A 17,478-nucleotide genomic window follows, 5' to 3' on the forward strand; every position below is an offset into this window, starting at 1 on the left:
TTTTGGAGTGGGAATAAATTTCAAGCCTTTGCCTAATGCTTTTATTTCAACATTTGTTAAAGTTTGATTTGAAAGGTTTTTAATGAATCTGAGATTTTTTCTCAGTTCTTTGCTTTGTTTGACCTTTCGTTTGTTTTTACGGGCAATGTGTCGTTTTTTACGATTCTGGCTTCTCGCTTTTTTTGATTGAGAAGCCGTATTTCGTTTGTTGAATTTTCTGTTTGCTTTTTTATGTTTATGTGTGTGCTGTGGCGGACACATGACATGGTTGAGTTTAACGGTAGTTCTCTTTTTGGAGGATGTGGTGGCCTTGAAAAAGGCCGGGTGGTTTTGTTAGAAAAGAATCTTTATTTCCTCTTGACTTTGGAACTAGTTTGGCTTGCTTTTTTGCAACTTCCGTGAATTTTGTGAAAAGCTCCTTTGCCTTTCAAGCTTGCAAGTTCTACACTCTGAGTCTCGTGTTAGGTCAAAGGTTACATCGGTGAACGTCATAACGACGCTACGTGGCAGTATTAAAAAGCGACCATCTTATATCCTCAATAGTGTCAGCTCCACACGCATCCGTATATATTTGGCCGCCATTTATACTGCTTTTTGAAGTGCTCTCACATTAAAATGAAATCGTTGACTTTTCGTACAGCAACGAGTACACATCTTTGACCCCGACTTTAAATACATGGCGGTGTACACGGGCGGTAGCATATTCACTTGGGCTGGCGACCACTCTCACCTTTCTTGTAGACTCAGGGTTGTCGCCGGTAGCATTTACTACTTACGGCCTCAGGGACCGTAAAATTTTTTCGTAAGGAACAGCTTTTCGCGTTCATATCATCTTTGTTGTCGCCAGCGGTACTGGTATAAGCTAAATGCGCATGCGCATACCAATAAACAGCACATTATATTCGAAACTTTGATTTTGTATGTGTTAGTGAAACCAAAACAGATACAGTTGATCATGATAGTTTTCCTGGGTTCAAATATATTCCTATGATGAAAAAATGCAACCATCACAAATTTGGTGGTATTCATGGGCTTGGCATTTTTGTTCGCGATCATTACTACAAGCATATTTCTGTTTATGATAAGTCAGTCTCTGAAAGCATTCTCTGGATCAAAATTGATGAAAAAGCTTTTGGTTTGCCAATGATACTAGGGGCCGTTTATCTTCCCCACGAAGGTTCCATTTATCATCATGAGGATATCTTTGAGCTCTTAATTCAAGATTTAAGTATGTTTAATAGTAAAATTGACTGCCCTATTTTACTCATGGGTGACTTCAATGCCAGGACAGGTTGCCATAGCGATTTCACTACAATTGAACATGAAACTATTTTGAATTGTGGTATTGATCCTTGTACTGAATCAGTTTATGATAGCGTTGACATCTTGCAAAATCTTGGAATTACTGTAGAAAGGTATAATCTTGATAAAACCATGAATAATAATGGTCGTAATTTGTTAGAGATATGTAAAGGCCTCAATCTGAAAATCATCAATGGAAGGTTAGGGACTGACCATTCTGTTGGCAATTTTACATGTTTTAAACCAAATGGTTCAAGTACAGTTGATTATGCTATAGCTTCACCTAGTGTTTTCCCACTAATTTCTCATTTCGAAATTGATTCGTTTGATAGTTGTCTCTCAGATGTGCATTGCCCAGTGAATTTAAGCATTAAAACAGACATAGAGCATATTCAAAAACCTTCCATTGAGAATTCTCAGTTTGTCCCTATTTTTGAGCCTCCCAAAGGAACATGTAAGAAGCACCTTAAAACAAAATGGCAGGCCGAATTGGCTGGTGATTTCAAAGAAGCGTTCAGTGACCATATACAAGCAATTAACAATTTAAAAGTGAGGCTTAACACACTAAATGTATGCAGTTTACAACAAGGTGATGTAGATTCCTTGACATCTGACCTTTGTAACATTTTTATTAGTACTTCTATGTCTGTTGGCATCACAAAAAACACTCCTGCTGGGAAACGGCCACGTAAAACCCACCGTAGTAAACCTTGGTTTGACAAATCTTGTGAAGAACATAGATATTATTATATAAGAAACAAGAATAGACTGAAAAAAATGAAAACCCCTGAAGCTCAAATTGAAATTAGGCAGATGAACAAAGCTTACAAGAAGTTGATCAAGCAGAAGCTTAAAAATTACTACCATGATTTGCATACTAAATTGAGAAATTTGAAAAGGGAGAATTCTAAAGATTATTGGAATATTATCAATAGAGTGGAAAACAAAAATGGAGGTTCTGGAAATGTGCCTATGTCTTCTTTGTTCAACATTTCAGAAATTTAAGTCAGAAGAACAATCCTATGGATGCCCCTGAAAAAAAAGCTTTTGACCCTAGGTCCCTAAATCATTCTATAAATACTTTCATTAATAACTCCATACAGTAGAAGAACTAATGAAACAAGTACGAAAGTTGAAGAATAATAAGAGTTGTGGCTTAGACAACATTATCAATGAATTTATCAAAAACAGCCCTGACAACGTACGTGAGATTATAGTTGATTTGTTTAATGTGGTTTGGATACCGGTTTTGTTCCTAATGATTGGTGTGTTGGTATCATAAAACCCTTGTATAAAAACAAAGGGTCAATTGATGACCCCGACAACTACCGAGGCATAACTCTGCTGAGCTGTCTTGGGAAATTGTTTACCTCTGTTATAAATGCTCGTTTAAGTTGGTATGTTGAGAGCACTGGCATGCTGGGCGAAGAACAAGCTGGTTTTCGGGAGGGTTACAGCACAATGGATCATATCTTTGTCCTTCATAGTATTATTGACTTATATTTATCTCGACACAAACGAATTTTCTGTGCTTTTATCGACTATAAAAAAGCGTTTGACCTTATTGATAGAACTTCCCTTTGGAAAAAGCTTATAAGTCATGATATAAATGGTAAAGTCTTGAATGTTATTTATAATATGTATGATAATGCCAAATCATGTGTAAAAAATGAGAACTGTCTTTCAGAATTATTTACTTGTAATATTGGTGTTAGACAAGGTGAAAACCTGTCGCCACTGTTATTTGCTATTTATCTCAATGACTTTGAATATTCTGTCAGCAGAAGTTATAAGGGGTTTAGATCAGTTTTCAAAAGATTTTTGCTCTGTACTTAGTGACGATGATGTTGAAGTATTTCTGCGTCTTTATGTGTTATTGTATGCTGATGACACCATTGTACTTGCAGAATCTGCTGAGGAGTTGCAAAATGCGCTCAATGCTGTATATACCTATTGTAATAACTGGCACCTTACGGTTAACACAAGTAAAACTAAGGTTGTTATTTTTTCGAAGGGTAAAGTTAAAAAGCACAAGTTTACTTTTGGCAAAGACTCTATTGAAGTCTGTGATGAATACACATATCTAGGTACACTCCTTAATTACAATGGTAAATTTACAAAAGCAATTGATAAACAGGTCAATCAGGCAGGAGTGCCATGTATAGTCTAGAAGCCAAGGCCCAACGTCTTAATCTCCCTGTTGACATCCAGTGCGAGTTATTTGATGTTTTTGGCACACCTATACTTTTGTATGGGTGTGAAATTTGGGGATATCAAAATCCAAACAAATCAACACATTTTGTAATAAGTACCTGAAAACCTTTTAAGGGTAAATACTAGAACAGCGAACTGTACGGTTTACGGAGAGTTGGGAAAAAACAGTATGGATATTATTATTGGAAAACGTATGATTAATTTTGGATACACTTGATATCTTCCAAAGAGAGTAAATTGTCTTGTTCCATGTTTAGATTATTGAAGTCCATGCATGATAACAACAGCTATAAGTCGCCTTGGATTGTAAAAATCAAAAGTGTTCTGACAAGTGTGGTTTTTCTAATATCTGGTATGACTTTAAAAATGTAAACAAGAAATGGTTGAAACACAGTTTGGAGTTGCGAATGAAAGATATCAGCATTCAAAATTGGCACAGCGAGGTCCAAAAAATACTTTATGTACAAACTATCGTATCTTCAAGAATGAGTGTATCTCTGAATACTACCTATCTAAGCTCAACGCAACGGACAGAATTAATTTCACTAAATTTCGTTGTGGTAGCCACAAACTCCCTATTTCCAACCGTTACCAAAATAATATTAGTAATATTTGTACTTTGTGTGATTCAGGCAAAATTGGTGATGAAATGCATTATATATTAGAATGTCCTGCTTTAAATAATGAAAGAAAAAATTATGTAAAAAGTTATTACTATACACGTCCTAACACTGTCATGTTCGAGAATCTCTTCAAAAGTAAGAATTTGCATGATCTCTCAAAATTAGCGAAATTCGCCAACCTCATTATGAACAAGTTTAAGTAGTTTTTCTTTCTGCTTTATGTATTTTTCCGTATGTGCATGTAATTGTTCTACTTTTAGTGCTATTTTTAAATACATTTAAAAGTCTTTTTTCAGAACTTTTTTTCGATGTATTTATCTCCTGTTTAGAGATTTTGATGTAAATGTACTCTCATACCTCGAAAGGGGTCGTAGAGCTCAATAAAATTATTATTATTATAAATTATTATTATTATAATTATTACTGTCGCCGCCGCTGCAAGCAGTGCCCAGAGTTGTCGCCAGCGGATTTTGGTACAACTTAGTGCGCATGCGTTTACTAATGAACAAACCACTGTTGTGGGCGCCGCTTGAATTGACCAGAGTTGTCGCCAGCGGCATCGAGTACAATCAAAGTGCGCAGGCGCTTCCAAATGAACAGCGCTGCGCTGCCGGGCCAGTTAGTGAGCTAGCTGTAGTTGTAGGTGTCGGCTTTTAAGTTGTAGGTGTCGGGTGATTAGTTGTAGGTGTCGGGTGATATTCTACAGTTGCCGGCTCTGGAGTTGTCGATGCCGGTCAAAATTTTGTTGTTGTCGCCAGTTGTAGTGCAAGATTTGTGTAACAGTTGTCGCCGCTGCATTCCTATGTAACTTTGCATTGGTTTGACTGTTGCCGCCCGGGGTCCCGAACGGCTTTCCATAGGTACGACTTGGAAATCGCCGTTTTTCCACTCGTTTGCAGGTCGGTAGTTCAAGTGAAGCCCAAATTAGGTCAGTGAGATAAATTTCAGTGCCTATGATAGCGCATTTCAATCAATCGCTCGTGAATGGGGTGTTTTTTTCTGGGCCTTGAAGGTGGCTGATGAGCCTTGATCAGGGGCATCTCGATTCCACCCTTGGTTGTATAATAGGACGGGAGTGACGTTGGGCGACACTACGTCTTTTTTTGGTCACGATTACAGTTTTCTTTACAATTATCTACAACATCGACAAACAACAGCAAGGAATCACACATTGTTTTTTAATATTTTTTATTATCGTCATCATCATCATCACCAACAACAACAATAACAACAACAACAACAACAACAACAACAAAAAGATTACTCCGTTCCCTGTGATCTGAGCTCATAGTCTATCTACAATGTCGTCACATGCGCAACCAGCTATAATACATTCGAGCATCTAGTCACCTATTCTCACATGATACAATGTCATGAAAGCGCATGTTTCGGAACAATGGATGGAGTAGACGCCTCACTTAAAATGCTATAGATTTTACTCTACTCTTCTCAACAAAACCTATCGCATCACTGATGACTTGCTAGAGTCATCCTCGTCCTGATTCTCATCTTCAAATGACCTTGTACCTGACACAGATAATTAGGCTTTAAGGCGTCATTTTCAACGTCAAATCCTAAGAATGCCGATATGATTCTGCCCGAGGACAGACAGAATAACTATATTTTTTCGTAAATTTCTTTTTAATTGTCAAAATTATTTGCAAGTAATATTATACCAAAAGAATATATCATAAAACTTAATTTTTGGAGTGTTTGAAATTGTCATTCGTTGATTGCTGGAGCAGTTTTTGTTTGTGTCTTTGCAAGTAATGTTCAATGTCCGAAATGTATGCGATTCACCACCATGCAAGAGGGTATGAAAGCAATAATTATATAGGAAATTTAGGAAGTCGTAAATATCTAGAGCTAACGCCCTCGATTGATGACGTAGTTTTCATTCCATGGAACATCAACAAACATGCGGCATTCAAACTTATCGCAAAGAACGTTGTGTTTTAACGAAGTTGTTGTTTAAATAATAAAATTCTATCCGGTGATTATTAGTGGTTAACCGGAAATAAACTTGAATAACACATCAACACTTGTGTAAACTTAATATTCCTTCAGACACAGACATGGATAATTGAATCTGATGCCGGTGAAGATGACGCTATAGGGCCATCCTAAGAATCATTTTCGCCTGACCCGTGAAGCTGAAGATGAGGATGAGGATGACGCTAACTTTACGCTTATACAGCAGTCGTCGTTTAGCGGAAGACCAAGAATATCAAGGTGCGCTGTATTAAATATGGTGTTCAAATAAATCTAATATTCTCGTTAGTGATTATATACTATTGACATCTTAGCAAACATATTTTATTGCAATTTCTCTCTTTTTTCAGCTCCTTTCTTTCATCATTTCGCTGTTTGTCATTTCTCCGTTTGGCGATTTTGTCAATTAACAATGACCCTTCTGTCGAGTGTATGCTACACTTACTGGCTGGCAAAGCGACTGGTGCACTTTGCAAACGCCCTGTAGCGTTACATGTTGTCTGACATTTGTTTACATAAGCACGCTATAAAAGCAAAAGGTTGACAAAAACCTCTAACTTATGATTCGCCCTCTAATTTCTTCACCTCAAGAAGCATTCTTTGAGTGCAGCCAATGGTGCTCAAAACATCAGATATAGAATGTTTTCCTGGTTTGATGTATGCTTATAGACTAGCAGGGGCAAGAATAAAATAAACAGAAAATTAGATACTCATACTACACAATGAACGGTGCGTGATTCTCGACCATATACTGTGCGTTCATATTCTACAGACACAGATTTTTAAAGTCCGACACGATCGATTTATAATCTATCAGATTTGTAAAACGAAAGTAAACAAAATTATCATATTTAAACTTTCTTAAACTCAAACTCCTTCAATCGTAGTAAAGAATTATAACATGCCATGGGAGGGTCATGACATTCTAGTAGTGAAAACTTTATTCTGCCTTCCTTATAATGCTGATATATATTATATATATATATATATATATATATATATATATATATATATATATATATATATATATATATATATGATAGTAGAGAGTTTGTAGACCATACGAGCAAATATATCCTGCGGAGCTCACGTTGAAGTGTGAGCATTATAGACAACATGCTACATTTCTTGAATTGGACAATCCATAGTATATGGAATATTCGTCGTAAACTCTTTGACAAGCGCGATGATTTCAAGTTTTTTACAGTGCGAATGCCAGATCGCGAAAGTGACATCCCTTCGTACATTTTTTATGGCACTGTATTGTCAGAATATCTCCGCAATGCTCATGCAACACTTCTCGGAGAAGATTGTCTTCCGAAAGTTGCCAGCCTGTACAACAGGATGTTGTCTCAAGGAGGACAACAACATAAACTCATCAGACAGTTTCTTAAACATATGTCAAGACATCCTCAACTTTTTGAAAAAATTAATGCAACTCATGCACGCATGCATAGATACATGAACACATACACACAAACACACATACATACATACATACATACATACATACATACATACATACATACATACATACATACATACATACATACATACATACATACATACATACATACATACATACATACATACATACATACATACATACATACATACATACATACATACATACATACATACATAGTCTATATTCAAAATATACTTAACTGTTTACTTGGTTTATTGTAAGTGTAATATTTCCTACATCATCTGTCTCATTACAAGCGGTGACAAGACAGATGTAGATTCCAGAGTCATTATCTTCTGTATTACTTATCTTCAGGTCCATTGTATTATTGCTTGTATCGTGAAGAACTGTGTGTCTGTTCCACGCAGGATTTACCGTGAAACCTTCTCCTAAATTTTCGGCGATAGTAAATCTACAGGACGGATTATCTTTGTACCAATACATCGTTAAATTGGTCGAATTCGTGGAATAATTGCATTTCAAAATTGCGTCACTTTGTTCATCAACGACGACTTTTTGCTCAACATCAACAACCACAGCACTGCAAAATCCTTTTAATAAATGACAAAAGAATAAATCAAATCAGGAACCTTTAGTCATCATTAAGATTTTTAGGATCTTTTGATTTTAGCTAATAACGGATAACATTAAACACTTTGAAATGTGAATAGTATGCTTGATAAGAATAAACCATATGCAAAACTACTACAATGCCTAAATTCATGGCCATATCTTGAAACACAACTGTATTCAGATACACTAACATTGTTTTAATGCCAAATGTAACGGCAACCCAAAGAAAATTGCGGGTATAGGAAATAGAACGCATAACTTTTCTGCAGTACTTTACATTACCATATTTTGAAACACAAAAGTAATAAAACATGACCACCACTACAAAATTTGGAGAGGCTCCTTCAGTTGAGCAAAGTGATTTAAAGACCAGTTGGTTGCCTAGAGAACGGTCAAGCAACTGCCCTAAGTTTGGATCCACAATACGAGGCCGAAAATGTTGGAACTCGAAAAATTCCCTAGAAATGAGGGTCGGGATGGAATCCAAGGCCCAAGGGAGGGAAGAATGACTGAAGTGATCCTTGAAAGAGGGAATGTTTGGAGATGTGTAGAGTTGTGACGTGGATAGGTAGATTTCCCATAGCAAGGATGATACAAGAAAGATCCTTCTTGGGCGGGTGTGGTCCGGGGACAGGGACTGTGCGACGTAGATCAAAACGTGACGATATTTGCTGCAGCGATTGCGTGAAATAAACACGTCGCAGAGACCAAAGCAAACAATATACACTCGTACACATTGGCAGTAAACAGTCTGAATATTTACCTGTATTTCGACCCTTTATTACTTTGTTTGCAGGTAATAAAAAAAATCACTCGCAAATTATCGATGAGTACATACAATGTGCTGTTGTGCAAGTCTGTGTGGATAAATTAAAGTGAACCAGTCTAACACCGTTGCATCTGGGGAACGATTAAATTACTACGACGATTGCATCCAAATATTGCAAGACACGGTTACAGCCAAGGCAGTTACTGTTTTGCCCGAGAGCGAGTCAGTGTGCGATGGAAATGCATTTGAGTGGCTATCGGTCGATTTCTCCGGTCTGTCAATCATCAAATGCAGGATAAAATAAATGTTTATTGAACAAATACGTAAACTATACGAAACTTAGTTGAGTTTCCCAGGCTGCACGAACATCAAATACATCAACACAGTACTTATCACATGTCTGTCCATATAGCTGAGTGACCCTTCTCGAACCCTATATAACGTATTCTCTCTAGCTCAAGCCAAATCACAACCTTTCTGACGTAGAACAAGACGGATAAGAAATCCAAATTACCCCTGTTTTACGTCATCAACCGGAACTTTTTTCTGCATTGTAAGCTTCATACATGCAGGTCGTGACACAGACCGATTTGTCGTGATCGATACCATGCTAGCTGTCATGATATAAGGATACCAGATACGGCCTAATGGACGTTTCATGGGGATGATTTGTTGCAATTTTCAACAATATTTCTTACATTATGTGTTAAATTGTTTTAATCATATTGTAACAGATTATCTGAAATTAGGCTCAACATGTTAATCTTCAGAAGACTAAAAGTTTCATCTACTTAATGGTAGCGTAATCGTCGCATTATCTGTCCTGAATGAAAATTAAGGAAATAAGCAACTGTTGTTACTTAGCTTCTCACCTCACTAACGATTGCATTAAATATCCTAAATATTATATTTTGCGATCGCTGTAATGCATTTATGTAAACAAGGAGTCTTATTTATAGACCATATTATATCTTTAACGAATGTTGTCAAACAGAAAATCAAAACTCTATCATAATTTCCAGTGTTTAAAATATCATCTGAAATTAAAATGCCATGCGAATATGTCAAACCTTGGACACTTATAATAATCAGGGTAAAAATAATTTTGTTGCTGCGGTTATCTTTACGTTAAATTTAATCATTTAACAGTCATTAACAGCGAAAATTAAGGTGTTGTGATGGTAACATTAAATTTATCATCATAATATTTATAATTACTTTAAATTGTTTTTAAATGTACTGAAAAGGTATTGTGCAAACCGATAACGCAACAAATAATCATTCATATCAATTAAAAAACCTCTTGTGACCAATACACTCAATAGAAATAGATTGTCAGCACAAATCCATGTCTTATTTTCCATTACCTACCGTTAACGCCGTCTTAGACATTGAGGGTGTACTTTCTTAACATTTTCTCTGGTATATTCACTAGAAATGGCTTGTCATTAAGAATTTTGGTACCATAACCACTTTACATTTATGCAAAATATGTCATATTTCATATATAATTCTCACTGCAAGGACAGACTTTTCGAACATGCATATTAATGTAAAAAATACTGACTGTTACAAATAGTCCAAGGTTATCCCTTTTTAGAGTAATTTTTTCCTGGTGGATTGAAGTGGCACATTATGTCTCTGACACCATTTCTTATCTTATCCATGATGTTTCCGATAATCCTTTTGCCACATGGTATATATTAAAATATTCGTTTGATTAAACGTGCATCGATCACTTTCAAAATTGACCTCAACACTCATTGCTTTCTGTTCAAAAGGCCATCATGTTATTAATAACGTAATCGCAGTTTTGTTGTTCATGTTGCACAGAGTAGTATATATGAGGCACAAAGAGCGCCCTCAAATATTACGATGGTGAATTCCTGCATTGATATTTTGCTGATTACTACGAAGCTACAGGGCTTTGCGAAATCGATCGCGTCTGATTGATTGATTGAATGATGAATTGATTTATAATACTTATTCCTTGTACACTTCACGTTTAACCGTATGCTAGTTATTGCATTGCTTTCGTACACCCTTGCACTAAGCAATGTACATGAGGATAGTCTAAAATAAATGTCTTTCTTGCTTCCACGCAGGACTTGCCGGAGCTGAAATGAACATTGTACCGACGGAAAGAGGAAAATGGTAAACTTTTTTGACTTATAAATAAGAAAACTTGACAAAAATACGAAATTCTGCAATACATTATCCTTACACCAACAAGTCTTATCGGGTAAAGAACACATAATAGGCAGTGAAGTGTGATCACCATACCTGTAAACACCAAAAGTGTAAGGATCTCACGATTAATGCTGATGTAGGACCGCTTGTCGCCCATAGTTTCCACTTTGTCCAAAATTACGTCTGCAACTGCAACAAGTTGAGATGATGAATGTCTAAGCGTCGTAAAGTTCCGCCGAGATGCTTTTGTGTTCGGTCACATATTTATGACCACATTGTGAGGTCAAGGGGTATTGATTTTTAAGTTGGTAAAGTGAACCATATAAATGTTTTCTAAAAACATCATAAAGTGCTTATATTTTAATTGCATGAATAAATACTTTATGGCTTATCAATTTAACACATTATTTCGATATTGAATTTGAATCGACATTGAAAATGTTTCCATGTGTTTATAATTATTCCTTCGTTTATTGTTTATTTAGTTCTGTAACAAATGTTTGACGTCAGCAACTCTCTGGTAAATTACTACTGGTGATCGTCAGTACAACAAATCGAACACACACTGCCCCCGGCGAAAGTTAAGTAAGCTTTCCCAGCCTATTGAGGTTGACTTTGCTGTAAAAACCACAAAAATAATTTAATAGTATTTTTGAAACAACTCTCTTTATCAGGTTTTTTTTCATGTTGAATTTTGATTTTCCGTAATTTAGCTAGATTCCGTATGATCGCCTGTCCTGATTAACAAAATTTACTTTAAAAATGGGATTTTACAATCATTTTAACTGTCAGATCTAATGGCCGGACAATCTACAAGACGCGCTGAAATATTTTCCCCACATCTCAGAAATACAACCTCATAGAAGCATTAACAATACATCACCTCCTTCGATGCCTAATAGAAAAAAGACCACCGTGATTCAAACCTCGTCAGAATATCTATACCAGACATAATCTGAAAATCATCCTGTGTTCTGGATAGGCCACAATACACTTCCAACTGATCATCTGTCCGTTACATTCATGGGAATACAGCGTGATGCCGAATGAACTAAATAAACATACTTTGAACAAAAATAAGTTTCACTTCTGATCGGGATAAACATGCTCTAAAAATATTAGAAGAGGTACTTCATACGATTCGGATTGATAAATAATGTTGATTCGACAGACTGATGTCAAAGTCAAGATTGTGAAACACAAAATGATATGAATGGGGTTTACAAACTGCTTAATGAAGTAAATCAGTTGTAGAGTTTGCCATTTTCCTCCTTAGGATAGGATTGATTTTTCTAATGAGATTAGAAAAGAAAAGAGAAAATACAGACACATGAAGCATTAGTAAATTGGGTAGGGACTAGATAATAGTATTATACATGTGGAGTCCAGCCCTTAACAATTCAGAGTCTTTGAATTTATCATTATGCCATAGAGCGCTACGCTGAACATTGAGCCTACATAACTTACAACACTGTGCAAAATGCATGTCAGAAAAGTGACATGGTAGATAAACAAGAGATGACTTTTGAAGTCTCTTTTAATATGTGACTTGGGTTTCACAGACTTTACACTGAATTATTGGTTTCCGTTCCAGATCGCAACGCCATAGTATTTCATTGATCACTGGACAATATTAGTAAAATATCTCAACCATATATAACACCATTGGAACTAATTTGGGATAATTGGATGGTGAAGTAATGTCGATTTAATGTACAAATGTAATCTCATCTGCTTTTCTTTTTATATCACACTTGTTTTTGTGAGTTATTTGCGATATTACAACATTCAGCTATATGGCACCTGACACTTTTGAGAAATTTGCAAAATATGAAAATCCAGTTATTCCGGATTAGTTCCAATGGTAATATAAAGGATCGCAGTACCTTACGCTGTTCAAATAAATGCATGTTCAAACAGGTGCAGAGAACTTTTGTGTTCATATTTTAGCAGTTTGGTTTTCCTAAGGTACCACAAGCAATGTTAACTCAACGATAAATATCATGGCATGACACTTAGAAACTTTGGAAAAAACGTATGAAATATTTGTGTGTCTGAAATTATTTGTTGAAGAGGTTTTCTTCAAACAAGATATGCTACTATTTATGTGAGCAATTAAAATCATTATTTAATTTTGTAAATAGTTGTAGAAGTAACGTACAAACGCTATCGATTCGACCATCCTATATTTTCTCAAAAAGTAAGTTTATTTTACCTCTGTAATTTTGACCAACGACTGATATTGTGAATTTATTTATCTCCGTTCATAACGCCAGATGACTAGTGACTAAAATATATTTAGTTGGTGCATGAATAATAAATCATTGTATCGAAAACAACAGTGTTGCGGTCCGTTGATTCGTTGTCAGTCGGTCAGTCTTATACAAAAAAGCAGAAAACTTGGACCCGCGAAATGGTATGTAAACGGCTTTCCGATTGGTTTTCATAAAGTCGCATGAAGATTTTCAGTGAATGGAGAACGTTATTACTGATTTTTGTCAGTTATAAGTTTCCACTATAAAAATATGCCGGGAGTGATAGGGTGAAGTATTGAGGAACTTACTAAAGCTTAAGCTTCTTGTCTTGAACTTAGTACTTTCTCATCTTACTATCCAAGAAATCAAATTGAATTGACTTCATTCATCCCAATTCCCTTCTAATTTCTTGTTAAAACACTCAAATACAGTTTTCTCTTGTCGATCAACTTTACTGATTCTTTCTCAGTGCGATTCAACCTATCAATCTAACTATTTTTACCATAAATATCCTTATTTGACCAATATAATGTCAAAAACAACGTCGACTGTTGCTTATAAAACGTACACAGTCGTTACCTGTGCACTGAAACGCATCGATGGCGGGATATTTTACCGAGTCGTAAAAAAAATGAAGAAATAACCATGAAAGCAGTCAGTACGGTCGAGGCTTCATTCTAATTTAATCTATATAATACCATACGTTTCGTGACTAGTTCCTTGTGTCGCAGTAAGGGCAAGTCACCTGCATAACTGAGTCGATTCTGTCGTGTTCAAGCTTTTGGTTTGTGCGGCGGATTCTGTGTCACGCACAGTCGCATTGTGTACAGTGTTCAGTGCGGTTGCTATGGTACAAAATAGCGTGATAGTTTTGGCAACAGAATAGACAAATTTAGCTAGCCCTTTTTTCACTGTAATTTTCTCTACACAGCGAGGAAAAGTTTCTCTCATAGTCGGAACTGCAGTAGGAGTATTAGTGTATGTAGTATGCATTCCAGAGCAATCTAGAATGTACGTGTAGCGGCGACGCTGTATAGTCAACAAGGTAGTCTTTTGGGCTAGTCTTGTTAACGAGTCTTTCTTGCGGGACATTCAACAGTGAGTGTATGTGTATAGACTGTAGAGTGTGCGATCTATAGTGGCAGCGAGGGGCAGTGCATTTTATGATCCACTACTCGACGTAACTACATCAAGACAGCATAGGATAAAACTGACTTCCTATAAAGCAACCAGAGACGTCCATGCTCTATATACACTAGCCTGGCATGTAATCTGTCTTATATGAGGGTAGTATTTGAATAAAGGACTTCGTTTTGGGAGCCGTTCTTGTAAATGCTAATATTGCATACATTAAAGTATCTGTAGCCATTCTCATAATGCGAAGCCACATCGACATCGAGTACGTTACGCACTTAGCTAAAGTTTGTACATCGACCGCGTTCTAAAGCTTATCGTTCGATCATAATAATAATAATATTTATTTCTTTAAAGCGCACTACACATACGTCTCAGTGCGCTTTACACATTTAAAATTGATAAAATACCAGCAAAGCATAACAAACTAAAATGTAAAAAAAAACAATCAAATTATGCTAAAAACGTACATGGTTAAAAATGATGAAAATTTCTGCAGAGTAAAAACAGTCAAAATACAAAAAACATTATTAAAATTCTACAGAGTAAGTAGCAGAAAACGTTAAAATAAATCAAGCATCAGCGGTTCCGGTAAAATGGTGACCTTCCAAAACATTAGTAATAGTGCTTTACAAAAAGGTGAGTCTTTAAAACGCGTTTAAAACAGTCAACGGACTTGGCATTACGAATTTCAGGGGGCAATGAGTTCCATAGAGAAGGTGCGCAGACAGAGAAAGCTCTCTGCCCATATGCCTTGTTGAACATTCCACGCGGTGGCACTACGCGTAAGGAATCACTCGATCTGAGATCTCTGGCAGGGGTGTATATCTCGATCAGATCCATGAGATAAAGTGGAGCAACATGATGAACTATTTTAAAGGTCGTCAACAAGATTTTGAATTTAATTCTAGCTTCTACGGGCAGCCAGTGTAGATCAATGAAAACAGGTGTGATATTATCAAATTTACGAGTACGCGAGACAAGGCGAGCTGCAGCATTCTGAAGTGATTGAAGGCGTCCGAGCTGAAATTTCCCAACACCATACAAAAGACTGTTGCAGTAATCCAGCTGAGAAGTAACAAATGCATGGACCATCTTTTCTGTGGTGGGTCTGTCCAACAATTGACGGATCTTGCCAATTCTACGCAATGCATAAAATCCATTCCTACAGATGTGGCTGATATGGTCTGACATCGAGCCGTCATGGGTGAGTTTCACACCGAGATTGCGAACTGTAGCAGAAGGGGCAATTTCACTGCATCGGATCTGAGACGAGATGAAAACTGAACAACCTCTGTCTTCTCATCATTAAGTATTAGCATATTGGATTTCATCCAGCAGCGGATTTCGTTGGCGCATACCTCGACAGAAACTCGAACTTCATCAGGTCTGCTACACACAACATAAATCTGTGTATCATCCGCATACATCATAGGATTAAAACCATGCTGGACGATGATGTCTTCAAGTGGTGATGTGTACAGAGTAAAAAGAATCGGGCCCAGGACTGAGCCCTGAGGAACACCATACTTCATGTGTGTACTAGCTGATGCTGCAGAGCCAACTTTGACGCACTGATTGCGATGGGTGAGATACGACTTGAACCACGATAGAGCTGTACCTGTGACACCAAACGAAATTGAAGTCTATGAAGTAGTATCTCATGATCAACTGTGTCAAAAGCCGCCGACAAGTCTAGCATGATGAGGAGAACGTCGTTTTTGTCATTGAGAGCAAGCATGATGTCATTATGGACACGCAGATCATCGAAAATGAAGGGGCAAGCCTAGAAATTGAACAAAGGAGGACTGAAAGCTATGTACACCAGGGACCAGACCTGCGTAGTGGAAGGTTTCCTCAATTAATTTACGATGACACAACACGTAGGTCGTGCTGACTTTAGTGGAAATGCTCGCACTTGACAGAGAGACTTGAGAGACTTGCTTAACGTCTGTGGGCATTTAATATCAAACAGAATAAATTGTAGCAATCAACTTCACCAGACTGTCATGCTAACCGATAGGATGTTGGGTAGATCCTGGGGTGCAGCCATCATCTGCTGTCTAGAAAAGCCAGGCGACTGGGGCCAATCTATCGACATTTTACCATCAAGGCCATATGAGTTTTATGCACATCTCTAGGGGAGAGTTCTTCCCAATACGCGGAACATGATGATGTCATCTAATGAATGATACGTCAGATATTATAAGTCATAATTTATAGCAATGCAGATCCTGCAAGACAGTCAAGTCTGTGATAAAGGGTAAAACTCCACTAAATTGCGCTCACACCACTCACGCGTTACAGATAACAAGTCATTGACAATGACATAGTCCCCACTTGTAATAGGAGTATTAGTCTTGAGGGGGTAGGGAAATGAGGTCATTAAGAAGTATCACTAAGTGTATATGTTCAGATCTATGGACACATAGGTCTATGTCATTGTTCCCAATTTGAAACAAGATGCATGTCTAAGTTATGGTTCTAAATCGGGAAAAAAGATCAGACCTCTAGCTGTATTGGCCAGCCAAGAAATACATATGTGCATAGTAAATGAGGTACAAGATGTGACATCTTAAGGTCTATTATCCTATCAAAATTGAAGCGTAAAGAACTTGTGGTTACTGAGTTATGCATATATATGCATATTCAAGGTCAAAGGTCATCAAGGTCACGTGACATTTTGAAAAAAAAACATTGTATTGCTAATTAATCCATATATGCCAAAATTCAGACCTCTAGCTCTATTGGCTTGCCCACAATTATATATGGGCATAATTAACGAGGTAAAGCATGTGTTGTCATAAGGTCTCCCATCCTACTAAATATAAAGGACATAGCACTTGTGGTTACTTATTTATTGACATAATCGTGTATTTTAGGTAAAAGGTTATCGAGGTCACATGACATTTTGTCAAAAAATTTCTATCCTATAGTCTATCCCTACATACTAAAAAT

The sequence above is a fragment of the Ptychodera flava genome, unplaced genomic scaffold (genome assembly GCF_041260155.1).
Source record: "Ptychodera flava strain L36383 unplaced genomic scaffold, AS_Pfla_20210202 Scaffold_61__1_contigs__length_779756_pilon, whole genome shotgun sequence".
NCBI classification, from domain to species: Eukaryota; Metazoa; Hemichordata; class Enteropneusta; family Ptychoderidae; genus Ptychodera; species Ptychodera flava.